Genomic DNA, 15,027 nt, shown 5'->3' on the forward strand with positions numbered 1-15,027 from the left:
AGGGCAGATATACGTGCTGCCAAAAACTGTGGACATTTTCATTGCGTGTTTTTTGATGTTTGGATATGTGTCGTTTGGGAGGGCGGCATAGAAGTCAATGAGACTGTTGGGCTTAAATGCGTCTTTCAGAACATCACAGTTCTGTAACTCAGCCAACTCAAACTGATATGAAGGCTGGGCTTCATCAATGTCGGCAACAAAGGGGTTCTGAAAAAGACGGATTTCTTTTGCATGAACATGTAGTTCACTGAATCGCACACCGAACTCCGCCTTCAGCATTTCCAGTGCTTCCACGCACTTTTCAGCTGGGAACGGGACTGCTGGGTTCTCTGTCGACAGGTTTTGGGTAGCAGGAAGATGGACGAAGTTGCGCTTTTTCACTTGTTCCAAAAGCAGCGCTAATTTCACCTCAAATGCTTTTATGTGTGAATACATGTCGCAAATGAGTTTCCCCTCGCCTTGTAGCTTCAAGTTAAGGCTGTTAAGTATTTCTGTCACGTCTGTTAAAAATGCGAGGTGCCATTTCCATTCTGGGTCGATCAGCTCTGGGACCGTTTTGTCTTTTAAATGAAGAAATGCGTTAATTTCGGGTAGCAGCTCGTAAAAACGCCTCAAAACTCTGCCCCAGTTCAGACAGGAATTCTTGGAACTGCCTGTGTTTAAGTCCCTTTGCTCTGATGAAGTTTATGCACGACACCACAACCTTCATTACAGAATCCCACGTCAACACTTTGCAGCACAGTGCTTGCTGGTGAATTAGGCAGTGGACTCGTAGCGGGGCGGTGAGACCCCTTTTTTCCAACTCCCGGTTCATGCGTCCTATTAGACCGCGAGTTTCGCCCACCATGCTAGGAGCCCCGTCAGTCGTGATGCTAGCTAGCTTTGACCAGTCCAGGTCCAACTTCTCCATGGTTTGGCACACTTTGTCAAAAATATCCTCTCCCGTTGTAGTCCCTTTGAGACTTTGGAGGGCTGCCAGCTCCTCGCATATCTCAAAGTTTGTGCTAACTCCACGAATAAAAATGAGCAGTTGCGCTGTGTCTTGCACGTCCGTGCTCTCATCCAGTGCTAATGAAAAAAAGTCAAATTCTTTCGTCTTCTGCTGCAGCTTGGCATATACATTACTCCCGATTTCTTCAACGCGTCTGGTGATTGTACTCGCCGACAGACTTACGGCATTAAATGCATCTTTCTTCTCGGGACACACCTCCTCCGCGACAGCATCCATACATTTCTTAACAAACTCTCCGTCAGTGAAAGGCTTACCGCTTCTTGCTATCAGTTTAGCAACCCGAAAGCTGGCCCGAACGGATGCCTGGTTCAGCTGAGATAGTAGTCCACTTTTTAGCTTTGAGAGTTTGTCTGCTCGTATTTGGCCTTGCAAGCTATCGTACTTGTCTTTGTGACGGGATTCATAGTGTCGGCGAAGATTGTATTCTTTGAATACCGCCACCGTCTCTTGACAGATGAGACAAACAGCCTTTTCTTTGCATTGAACAAAAAAATAATCGTTTGTCCACTGCAGGTTAAATACCCTGCATTCTGAATCAATTTTTCTCTTACCTAACCTTTTCGTCATTATTCCGTTCTCTCTTTGACAGGGCCGGGCCTAGGATTTTTTTTCTGGAGGCCAAATAGGAAAAAAAATTGATAGCGTCTCTGGTATTGTTCAGAGGGCCGGGCCAAATGTGCTGACGGGCCGTATCCGGCCCGCGGGCCGTAGTTTGGTGACCACTGCTCTACACAGTAAAACTACTGATGGACTAGACTCTCTACACAGTAAAACTACTGATCAACTAGAATCTACACAGTAAAACTACTCATGGACTAGACTCTCTACACAGTAAAACTACTGATCAACTAGAATCTACACAGTGAAACTACTCATGGACTAGACTCACTACACAGTAAAACTACTGATGGACAAGTCACTAGACTCACTGCACAGTAAAACTACTCATGGACTAGACTCACTACACAGTAAAACTACTCATGGACTAGACTCTCTACACAGTAAAACTACTGATCAACTAGAATCTACACAGTGAAACTACTCATGGACTAGACTCACTACACAGTAAAACTACTGATGGACAAGTCACTAGACTCACTGCACAGTAAAACTACTCATGGACTAGACTCACTACACAGTAAAACTACTGAAGGACTAGAGTCTCAACACAGTAAAACTACTGATCAACTAGAATCTACACAGTAAAACTACTGAAGGACTAGACTCTCTACACAGTAAAACTACTCATGGACTAGACTCTCTACACAGTAAATCTACTGAAGGACTAGACTCACTACACAGTAAATCTACTGATGGACTAGACTCTCTACACAGTAAAACTCCTCATGGAGTATATATACAGTCGGGCAAAAAAGTATTTAGTCAGCCACCAATTGTGCAAGTTCTCCCACTTAAAAAGATGACAGGCCTGTAATTTTCATCATAGGTACACTTCAACTATGACAGACAAAATGAAAATAAAATCCAGAAAATCACATTGTAATCACCTACAAACAAGCAAGATTTCTGGCTCTCACAGACATGTAACTTCTTCTTTAAGAGGTCCCTCTGTCCTCCACTCGTTACCTGTATTAATGGCACCTGTTTGAACTTGTTATCAATATAAAAGACACCTGTCCACAACCTCAAACAGTCACACTCCAAACTCCACTATGGCCAAGACCAAAGAGCTGTCAAAGGACACCAGAAACAAAATTGTAGACCTGCACCAAGCTGGGAAGACTGAATCTGCAATAGGTAAGCAGCTTGGTTTGAAGAAATCAACTGTGGGAGCAATTATTAGGAAATGGAAGACATACAAGACCACTGATAATCTCCTTTGATCTGGGGCTCCACGCAAGATCTCACCCCGTGGGGTCAAAATGATCACAAGAACGGTGAGCAAAAATCCCAGAACCACACGGGGGGACCTAGTGAATGACCTGCAGAGACCATAGTAACAAAGCCTACCATCAGTAACACACTACGCCGCCAGGGACTCAAATCCTGCAGTGCCAGACGTGTCCCCCTGCTTAAGCCAGTACATGTCCAGGCCCGTCTGAAGTTTGCTAGAGAGCATTTGGATGATCCAGAAGAAGATTGGGAGAATGTCATATGGTCAGATGAAACCAAAATATAACTTTTTGGTAAAAACTCAACTCGTCGTGTTTGGAGAACAAAGAATGCTGAGTTGCATCCAAAGAACACCATACCTACTGTGAAGCATGGAGGTGAAAACATCATGCTTTGGGGCTGTTTTTCTGGAAAGGGACCAGGATGACTGATCCGTGTAAAGGAAAGAATGAATGGGGCCATGTATCGTGAGATTTTGAGTGAAAACCTCCTTCCATCAGCAAGGGCATTGAAGATTAAACGTGGCTGGGACTTTCAGCATGACAATGATCCCAAACATACCGCCCGGGCAACGAAGGAGTGGCTTCGTAGGAAGCATTTCAAGGTCCTGGAGTGGCCTAGCCAGTGTCCAGATCTCAACCCCATAAAAAATCTTTGGAGGGAGTTGAAAGTCCGTGTTGCCCAGCAACAGCCCCAAAACATCACTGCTCTAGAGGAGATCTGCGTGGAGGAATGGGCCAAAATACCAGCAACAGTGTGTGAAAACCTTGTGAAGACTTACAGAAAATGTTTGACCTCTGTCATTGCCAACAAAGGGTATATAACAAAGTATTGAGGTAAACTTTTGTTATTGACAAAATACTTATTTTCCACCATAATTTGCAAATAAATTCCTTAAAAATCCTACAATGTGATTTTCGGGATTTCTTTTCTAATTTTGTCTATCATAGTTGAAGTGTACCTATGATGAAAATTACAGGCCTCTCTCATATTTTTAAGTGTGAAAACTTGCACAATTGGTGGCTGACTAAATACTTTTGTGCCCCACTGTACCTGTTATATATACATTTGCAAAAATGTCTAAAAATCAGTTTTTGCTTCATCATTATGGGGTATTGTGTGCCGATTTAATGAAGGGGAAAAAACAAATGTGGAATAACTAAAGGGGTCTGAATAATTTCCGAATGCACTGTATGTCTCTGGATAAAGAGAGCCCAGTCATTCAACCGCAGCATATCTATTAATTGGTCTATTTACATCTCAAACAGCCTGAGCCTTTCATCCTTTGTTCCCTTGAATGAATGTAATTAGTTGAGAGACAGACAGACTTAGCAGAAGCTGATAAACAAGAGGAAAAATAAACTCATGGACTAGACTCACTACACAGTAAAACTACTCATGGACTAGACTCTCTACACAGTAAAAAAACTGATGGACTAGACTCTCTACACAGTAAAACTACTCATGGACTAGACTCACTACACTCTAAAACTACTCATGGACTAGACTCTCTACACAGTAAAACTACTGATGGACTAGACTCACTACACAGTAAAACTACTCATGGACTAGACTCTCTACACAGTAAAACTACTCATAGACTAGACTCTCTACACAGTAAAAATACTGATGGACTAGACTCCACACTCTAAAACTACTCATGGACTAGACTCTCTACACAGTAAAACTACTGATGGACTAGACTCCACACTCTAAAACTACTCATAGACTAGACTCTCTACACAGTAAAACTACTCATGGACTAGACTCACTACACAGTAAAAATACTGATGGACTAGACTCCACACTCTAAAACTACTCATGGACTAGACTCTCTACACAGTAAAACTACTGATGGACTAGACTCACTACACAGTAAAAATACTCATAGACTAGACTCTCTACACAGTAAAACTACTCATGGAATAGACTCACTACACAGTAAAAATACTGATGGACTAGACTCCACACTCTAAAACTACTCATGGACTAGACTCACTACACAGTAAAAATACTGATGGACTAGACTCCACACTCTAAAACTATTCCATTAATTATGTTCAACATAGGAGGGCCAAGCACAGGAAGTAGCTCTTTCAGTTTATTATTCGGAATAGGGACCAGTATGCAACTGGAAGGTTTAGAGGCCATTACTTTTTTCATCAATCTGTCAAGAGATATAGTATTAAAAACTTGAGTGTCTCCCTTGATCCCAGGTCCTGGCAGTGTTGTGCAGACTCAGGACAACTGAGCTGTGGAGAAATAAGCAGATTTAAAGAGGAGTCCGTCATTTGCTTTCTAATGATCATGATATTTTCCTCAAAGATGTTGATGAATTTATCACTGCTGAAGTGAAGGACATCCTCTCTTGGGGAATGCTGCTTTGTGACAGTATCTAACTACATTTTGGATTGTTCTTATTCTCCGCAATTATGTTGGAAAAGTAGAATGTTGGAGGAGCAGCAAGAGTTCTTCGATACTGGTACTGTCTTTCCAAGCTAGTCAGATGCCATTTCCATTCCAAGTTTCTGGAAGCGTGCTTCATAGCTCTGGTATTTTCTGTATACCATGGAGCAAATTTAATTACATTTTTAGGGGGTGTGACTGCATCTAGAGTATTACGCATGGTTAAATTTAGATCCCCAAATGGGTGGTAAACTAATTTTTGTACTCAGATGTCCTTGGGTAGGTGGAGGGAGTCAGGAAGGGCATCTAGGAATCAAAGCAAATCTTTGGGTTGTCTGAGAATATATAGCATGGCTTTTGATAATCCTTGGTTGGTGTCTGAGAAGATTATTTATTGCGATTGCAAACTTAATAAAATGGTGGTCTGATAGTCCAGGATTATGAGGAAAAACATTTAGATCCACAATATTTATTCCACGAGACAAAACTAGATACAGGGTATGACTGATCCAGGATACGACAGTGGCCACGCGTAGGTCCGGAGCCATGTTGAACAAAACCCACTGAGTTGATGATGGCTCCGAAAGCCTTTTGGAGTGGGTCTGTGGACTTTTCCATGTGAATATTGAAGTCCCCAAACATTATAAATGCTATCTGCTATGACTACAAGGTCCAATAGGAATTCAGGGAACTCAGTGAGGAGCCCCGTAAACAGTAGCTATAAAAAGTGATTGAGTAGGCTGCATAGATTTCATGACTACAAAACTAAGACGTTGGTAAATTCTGTTAAATGCAGAGTTTTGATTTACATTTTTAATCAAAGTAAAAAACCTTATCTTATTGATTTAGGCTAACCCCTGACTTAGTCAGCCAGATGTGGTGATAAACAGCTGTTATTTTCAGCTGTTCATGTGCTGGCTACCTAGCATTAGGCTTTGATCTCTTTAGTGGCGTGGAGCTTTTGCTTATGGACAGTTTATTGGAGCCTGTTCCTGATGGAGCCTGTGATATCTGTTCCTTTTGGAGCCTGTGATATCTGTTCCTTTTGGAGCCTGTGATATCTGTTCCTGATGGAGCCTGTGATATCTGTTCCTTTTGGAGCCTGTGATATCTGTTCCTGTTGGAGCCTGTGATATCTGTTCCTGTTGGAGCCTGTGATATCTGTTCCTGTTGGAGCCTGTGATATCTGTTCCTGTTGGAGCCTGTGTTTTCTGTTCCTGTTGGAGCCTGTGATATCTGTTCCTTTTGGAGTCTGTGATATCTGTTCCTTTTGGAGCCTGTGATATCTGTTCCTGTTGGAGCCTGTGTTTTCTGTTCCTTTTGGAGCCTGTGTTTTCTGTTCCTGTTGGAGCCTGTGATATCTGTTCCTGTTGGAGCCTGTGATATCTGTTCCTTTTGGAGCCTGTGTTTTCTGTTCCTGATGGAGCCTGTGTTTTCTGTTCCTGTTGGAGCCTGTGATATCTGTTCCTGATGGAGCCTGTGATATCTGTTCCTAATGGCCCAAAGAGGAAACTTTCTAACCCAGCGAGTGAAAAAGAGAGAGCCAAGATCCAGCACCACTCAGGTGAAGAGAGCCAAGTTCAGCACCACTCAGGTGAAGAGAGCCAAGATCCAGCACCACTCAGGTGAAGAGAGCCAAGATCCAGCACCACTCAGGTGAAAAGAGCCAATATCCAGCACCACTCGGGTGAAGAGAGCCAACATCCAGCACCACTCGGGTGAAGGGAAACAAGATCCAGCACCACTCAGGTGAAGAGAGCCAACATCCAGCACCACTCAGGTGAAGGGAAACAAGATCCAGCACCACTCAGGTGAAGGGAAACCCTATCCAGCACCACTCAGGTGAAGAGAGCCAAGATCCAGCACCACTCAGGTGAAGGGAAACCATATCCAGCACCACTCAGGTGAAGGAAACCATATCCAGCACCACTCAGGTGAAGAGAGCCAACATTCAGCACCACTTGGGTGAAGGGAAACAAGATCCAGCACCACTCGGGTGAAGGGAAACAAGATCCAGCACCACTCAGGTGAAGAGAGCCAACATGCAGCACCACTCGGGTGAAGGGAAACAAGATCCAGCACCACTCAGGTGAAGAGAGCCAACATGCAGCACCACTCGGGTGAAGGGACACAATATCCAGCACCACTCAGGTGAAGGGAAACAAGAAACTTTAAAAGCTGCCCTTGATTTGTCACCAAAGCCCCATACACTACCCACCATTGCAACCTGTACGCTCTTGTTAAGTTCTGTTGGTTATAACCCAACCAGGATACCGTTTGAGTTCTGTTGGTTAAAACCCAACCAGGATACCGTTTCTATTGAGTTCTGTTGGTTAAAACCCAACCAGGATACTGTTTCTATTGAGTTCTGTTGGTTATTACCCAACCAGGATACCGTTTCTATTGAGTTCTGTTGGTTAAAACCCAACCAGGATACCGTTTCTATTGAGTTCTGTTGGTTAAAACCCAACCAGGATACCGTTTCTATTGAGTTCTGTTGGTTATAACCCAACCAGGATACCGTTCTATTGAGTTCTGTTGGTTAAAACCCAACCAGGATACCGTTTCTATTGAGTTCTGTTGGTTAAAACCCAACCAGGATACCGTTTGAGTTCTGTTGGTTAAAACCCAACCAGGATACCGTTTCTATTGAGTTCTGTTGGTTAAAACCCAACCAGGATACTGTTTCTATTGAGTTCTGTTGGTTATTACCCAACCAGGATAGCGTTTGAGTTCTGTTGGTTAAAACCCAACCAGGATACTGTTTCTATTGAGGTCTGTTGGTTAAAACCCAACCAGGATACCGTTTCTATTGAGTTCTGTTGGTTAAAACCCAACCAGGATACTGTTTGAGTTCTGTTGGTTAAAACCCAACCAGGATACTGTTTCTATTGAGTTCTGTTGGTTAAAACCCAACCAGGATACCGTTTCTATTGAGTTCTGTTGGTTAAAACCCAACCAGGATACCGTTTGAGTTCTGTTGGTTAAAACCCAACCAGGATACTGTTTGAGTTCTGTTGGTTAAAACCCAACCAGGATACCGTTTGAGTTCTGTTGGTTATAACCCAACCAGGACTTAAATAAATGTTATAACCCAACCAGGATATTGAGTTCTGTTGGTTATAACCCAAACAGGATACCGTTTCTATTGAGTTCTGTTGGTTAAAACCCAACCAGGATACCGTGTCTATTGAGTTCTGTTGATTTGTAAGTCGCTCTGGATAAGAGCGTCTGCTAAATGACTTAAATGTAAATGTTATAACCCAACCAGGATACCGTTTGAGTTCTGTTGGTTAAAACCCAAACAGGATACCGTTTGAGTTCTGTTGGTTATAGCCCAACCAGGATACCGTTTCTATTGAGTTCTGTTGGTTATAACCCAACCAGGATACCGTTTCTATTGAGTTCTGTTGGTTATAACCCAACCAGGATACCATTTGAGTTCTGTTGGTTAAAACCCAACCAGGATACCGTTTGAGTTCTGTTGGTTATTACCCAACCAGGATACTGTTTGAGTTCTGTTGGTTAAAACCCAACCAGGATACTGTTTGAGTTCTGTTGGTTAAAACCCAACCAGGATACCATTTCTATTGAGTTCTGTTGGTTATAACCCAACCAGGATACCGTTTCTATTGAGTTCTGTTGGTTAAAACCCAACCAGGATACCGTTTGAGTTCTGTTGGTTAAAACCCAACCAGGATACCGTGTCTATTGAGTTCTGTTGGTTAAAACCCAACCAGGACACCGTTTGAGTTCTGTTGGTTAAAACCCAACCAGGATACTGTTTCTATTGAGTTTGTTGGTTAAAACCCAACCAGGATACCGTTTGAGTTCTGTTGGTTAAAACCCAAACAGGATACCGTTTCTATTGAGTTTTGTTGGTTAAAACCCAACCAGGATACCGTTTGAGTTCTGTTGGTTATAACCCAACCAGGATACTGTTTGAGTTATATATATATATGCCATTTAGCAGACGCTTTTATCCAAAGCGACTTACAGTCATGTGTGCATACATTCTACGTATGGGTGGTCCCGGGGATCGAACCCACTACCCTGGCGTTACAAGCGCCATGCTCTACCAACTGAGCTACAGAAGGACCAGTGGACCGTTTGAGTTCTGTTGGTTAAAACCCAAACAGGATACCGTTTCTATTGAGTTTTGTTGGTTAAAACCCAACCAGGATACTGTTTGAGTTCTGTTGGTTAAAACCCAACCAGGATACCGTTTCTATTGAGTTCTGTTGGTTAAAACCCAACCAGGATACCGTTTGAGTTCTGTTGGTTATAACCCAACCAGTATATTGTTTGAGTTCTGTTGGTTTCAACCCAACCAGGATACTGTTTCTATTGAGTTCTGTTGGTTATAACCCAACCAGGATACTGTTTGAGTTCTGTTGGTTAAAACCCAACCAGGATACCATTTCTATTGAGTTCTGTTGGTTACAACCCAACCAGGATACCGTTTCTATTCAGTTCTGTTGGTTAAAACCCAACCAGGATACCGTTTCTATTGAGTTCTGTTGGTTACAACCCAACCAGGATACCGTTTCTATTCAGTTCTGTTGGTTAAAACCCAACCAGGATACCGTTTGAGTTCTGTTGGTTAAAACCCAACTAGGATACCGTTTCTATTGAGTTCTGTTGGTTAAAACCCAACTAGGATACCGTTTCTATTGAGTTCTGTTGGTTAAAACCCAACTAGGATACCGTTTCTATTGAGTTCTGTTGGTTAAAACCCAACAGGATACCGTTTCTATTGAGTTCTGTTGGTTAAAACCCAACCAGGATACCGTTTCTATTGAGTTCTTAATCATGGTCAGATTAATCCTGTCAGTCTTTTCACTAGCCCATATCATAGTCAGATTAATCCTGTCAGTCTTTTCACTAGCCCATATCATAGTCAGATTAATCCTGTCAGTCTTTTCACTAGCCCATATCATAGTCAGATTAATCCTGTCAGTCTTTTCACTAGCCCATATCATAGTCAGATTAATCCTGTCCGTCTTTTCACTAGCCCATATCATGGTCAGATTAATCCTGTCAGTCTTTTCACTACTGCCTGTAACGCGAATGCAGTAAAACAAGGTAAGTTGCTAGCTAGCATTAAACTTATCTTATAAAAAACAATCAATCACAATCACTAGTTAACGACACATGGTTGATAATATTACTAGATATTATCTAGCGTGTCCTGTGTTGCATATAATCTGACTGAGCATACAAGTATCTAAGTATCTGACTGAGTGGTGGTAGGCAGAAGCAGGTGTGTAAACATTCATTCAAACAGCACTTTCGTGCGTTTTGCCAGCAGCTCTTCATTGGTCATCAAGCATTGCACTGTTTGACTTCAAGCCTATCAACTCCCGAGATGAGGCTGGTGTAACCGAAGTGAAATGGCTGGCTAGTTAGCGCGTGCTAATAGTGTTTCAAATGTCACTCGCTCTGAGCCTTGGGGTGGTTGTTTCCCTTGCTCTGCATGGTGGTGTGGTCGATGTGTTGCTGGTTTGAGCCCAGGGAGGAGCGAGGAGAGGGACGGAAGCTATACTGTTACACTGGCAATACTAAAGTGCCTATAAGAACATCCAATAGTCAAAGGTAAATTAAATACAAATGGTACAGAGGGAAATAGTCATATAATTCCTATAATAACTACAACCTAAAACTTCTTACCTGGGAATATTGAAGACTCATGTTAAAAGGAACCACCAGCTTTCATATGTTCTCATGTTCTGAGCAAGGAACTGAAACGTTAGCTTTCTTACATTGCACTTTTACTTTCTTCTCCAACACTTTGTTTTTGCATTATTTAAACCAAATTGAACATGTTTCATTATTTATTTGAGGCTAAATAGATTTTTATTGATGTATTATATTAAGTTAAAATAAGTGTTCATTCAGTATTGTTGTAATTGTCATTATTACAAATACATTTTTTTTTAATTGTCCGATTAATCGGTATAGGCTTTTTTGGTCCTCCAATAATGGGTATCGGTATAGGCGTTGAAAAATCATAATCGGTCGACCTCTAATTTGAACATCTTGGCCATGTTTTGTTATAATCTCCACCCGGCACAGCCAGAAGAGGACTGGCCACTGATGTAAGAAGGGCTATATAAATACATTTGATTTGATTCAAATATAATTTGTTTAGTCTGTTTTCAATACATTCAGACAGGCTTTGTTTGGTCTGTTTTCAATATGTTCAGACAGGCTTTCCTCCAAACACGTCAGTATATGAGCTGAGTATCTGTGAGGCACAGCTGTGTTATCCTCTGCTAATCATCCTCTAACACACCATCTCCATGGTGATGATGAGCCCAATCACTCCTCCACACCACTTTAGAGGAGTGACTGTGATTGGTCGACAAGTTATTTGGTGTTTGTGTCACACCCACACAACAACAACAGGATGCTCATTCTAACAAGGGTGTGTCTACAGTATATCATGAGGATAATGAACTCGTAAACCGGGTTAGAATAAATAACCTCAGGACCATACCAGAATCCTGAACTAGGCTGGTACAACATCACCTATGATTTATATAATGATTGATTGGTTGATTGACCTACCAATTGTTTAGAGTGAGCGAGATCCCCACCAATAGAGCCTGTACCAGAGTCTGAGTCTGTTTAAAGCAGGAGTCATACAGAGCAACATGACCATAAAGACACACAGCAACACTGTTGCTACCCAGACTACTGGGTATCAAGGTTGATCCACTAAATTGTGTGGTAGTAACCTAAATACCATTCATATTGTGTGGTAGTAACCTAAATACCATTCATATTGTGTGGTAGTAACCTAAATACCATTCATATTGTGTGGTAGTAACCTAAATACCATTCATATTGTGTGGTAGTAACCTAAATACCATTCATATTGTGTGGTAGTAACCTAAATACCATTCATATTGTGTGGTAGTAACCTAAATACCATTCATATTGTGTGGTAGTAACCTAAATACCATTCATATTGTGTGGTAGTAACCTAAATACCATTCATATTGTGTGGTAGTAACCTAAATACCATTCATATTGTGTGGTAGTAACCTAAATACCATTCATATTGTGTGGTAGTAACCTAAATACCATTCATATTGTGTGGTAGTAACCTAAATACCATTCATATTGTGTGGTAGTAACATACAGTGCATTCAGAAAGTATTCAGACCCAAAGAGTTCAATCTTGGCTTCATCAGACCAGAGAATCTTGCTTGTCATGGTCTGAGAGTCCTTTAGGTGGCTTTTGGCAAACTCCAAGCGGGCTGTCATGTGCCTTTTACTGAGGAGTGGCTTCCGTCTGGCCACTCTACCATAAAGGCCTGATTGGTGCAGTGCTGCAGAGATGGGAGAAACTTCCATAAAAAAAGATGAACCTTGGAGCTCTGTTAGTGGGTTAACTGCCTGTTGAGGGGCAGAATGACAGATTTGTACCTTGTCAGCACAGGGGTTTGAACTTGCAACCTTCCAGTTACTAGTCCAACACTCTAACCACTAGGCTACCCTACCGCCTCTACACTCTAACCACTAGGCTACCCTACCACCTCTACCCTCTAACCACTAGGCTACCCTGCTGCTATGAGTGTCACAGCAAAGGGTCTGAATTCTTATTTAAACAAGGTATTTCTGTTTTGCACCAATTTCTAAAAACCTGTTTTCGCTTTATCATTATTGGGTATTGTGTGTAGATTGATAAGGATTTTTAGAATGAGGCTGTAGCGTCACAACATGTGGAAAGTGTGAAGGGGTCTGAATACTTTCTGAATGCACTGTAAATACCATTCATATTGTGTGGTAGGAACCTCAAATGGTCACATACGTGTTTAACAGATGTTATTGTGGGTGTAGCGAAATGCTTGTAACCTAAATACCATTCTTTGACTCAGGCATTGGAATTTCACACGATCTTAAGCATACATGATCAACCCTTCCTTATTCCCCATAGAATCCCCTCTTCAGGGGAAACCTCTGCTTTCAAAAAGCATATCATTTTACTCTTCTGGGTAAACCTCTGCTATCACTGGCCACGTTTACATGCGCACAAATATCTCATTTACAATAGTATTGGGATATTGTTGTATTCTGTTTTTGAGTTTACACATATCCCGTTTACAATAACCCAAAAAGGTTTGTATTCCAGTTATGAGAAACCCTGATAAGATACCTGGGATATGGTGATCTTAGACAGGTTACTGTGGCATGTCAACATCTTATCCCCTATACTGTCTGCGCATGCTCAGTTTCGCATAAATTTTGTGTGATGAAGTCATCTGATTGTCCAACAAATCACTTCCAAAAGTAGGCTACCTACACATTTCAATACACCATAATCATTCCATAATCATTTACTTGGATGATACTCCATACTGGACGGGATAGCCAGGTTTCAGGTTTTTAGAATTTCGGGACATTTGGTAGGCCATTTGTTCGTCAACTATATAGTTAGATACATGAAGCTTCTCTTCTGTCATAAATTGTTGCCCTATGAGACTAAATAACGTATAGTGCTCACCAGAATAATGTCTTACATCGATAGAATGAATGTATTAGTAATCTAGTTAACACCGGTAAAGTTGTCTGTTTCGTTTAGGGACCGGGTAGAAAACGTATTAACTCCAAAACAGTGGAAAGATTGGTCCTGTTCAAAACGCCCAATGTCATCAGTTTGACTGGTTTTAAGGAAAAGAAAAGCTGAGAAAATGATGAAACACCTTTCTGATAGGACAGTTGGTCTTGTGTGTATATTTGATGTGGTTGAAATACTGTTGGCTTGCATAACAGTGTCAAAGACAACACATTACAGCGCATTCCCATTTTCTCAAGAGATGCTGAAAGAAAGAAATATTTCTCCACTCCTGTTCCCGAAACAGAACAAATGTTATTTTATCATTTTTACTGCAAGAAATGCATAATTCTGCAGGAGTTAATATTATATAACGCTACATTTGAGAGGTTATAGACCTACAGCCAGTGTCCATATTTCAGTTACTACTCAATTTAATCCGTATGAATTTAAATGAGGAATATTATGTTTATTCATGAATACAGGGATACTCGTGAGCAGGATATCAAAGGTCCATGTAAAGAGTTTATCCCGAATAAGACCGTAAGCAGAATAGGAGCTACTATACACCAAAGATGTATTGATAATAAACTAAAAGGATAACTGTCGATTAACTCATATGGCCTGTAGACAGCTGTTTCTTAAATGTCAGTTTAAGTCCATTAAGTCACTGAACTTTTCTTACCGTAGTTAGATTGTTTCCACACAAAAAAAATATCCGTTCGCCAAAGTTCCTAAAACGGTTCCGTATGTCGAAACATTCACATTTTATATTAATCCACACAGTTTAACCATCTTCCAAAAAGAAAATTAGCCTACATACAGCATCTTCCAAAGAGGTGAGTCGGTTATTCTTATACCAGTCGTCCCATCTCCCAACTACCTACATTCACAACCACTTTTCTGATGATTGTAAATGATGTTTTATACATTTTTGGGAAACATTCTCAACTGTATACCATTGGCTGAGCGTTGTCAAATGACGTCACTCTTGCTAACATTGATTGGCTGAACACCTTGTCAGTCTGTAGTGAGCGAGATTCCACGTGTGCACTTTTACCCCGGCTGCTTGGAGTCCCACTCCAGAGAGAGACAAATCAAATCCGCTACTTGTTGATTGAGTCAATTGATGGACGTATGTAGTGCGCCATACATATTCTATCCACAATGATACAGTAGCCTACTAGGATTT

General features: G+C 41.4%; 1 protein-coding gene across 1 annotated transcript in view; it reads right to left on the reverse strand.

Annotated features, from left to right (window-relative positions):
* Positions 1 to 14,772, reverse strand: part of tmem45a (transmembrane protein 45a) — a 71,594-nt gene extending 56,822 nt beyond the window's left edge. The window contains exon 1 of the mRNA XM_046299424.1: positions 14,521 to 14,772. The gene's annotated coding sequence lies outside the window, so the exon portion shown is untranslated. The remainder of the gene's footprint in view (positions 1 to 14,520) is intronic.
* Between the last annotated feature and the right edge of the window lie 255 nt (positions 14,773 to 15,027).

This window comes from Oncorhynchus gorbuscha, linkage group LG02 (genome assembly GCF_021184085.1).
Source record: "Oncorhynchus gorbuscha isolate QuinsamMale2020 ecotype Even-year linkage group LG02, OgorEven_v1.0, whole genome shotgun sequence".
NCBI lineage: Eukaryota > Metazoa > Chordata > Actinopteri > Salmoniformes > Salmonidae > Oncorhynchus > Oncorhynchus gorbuscha.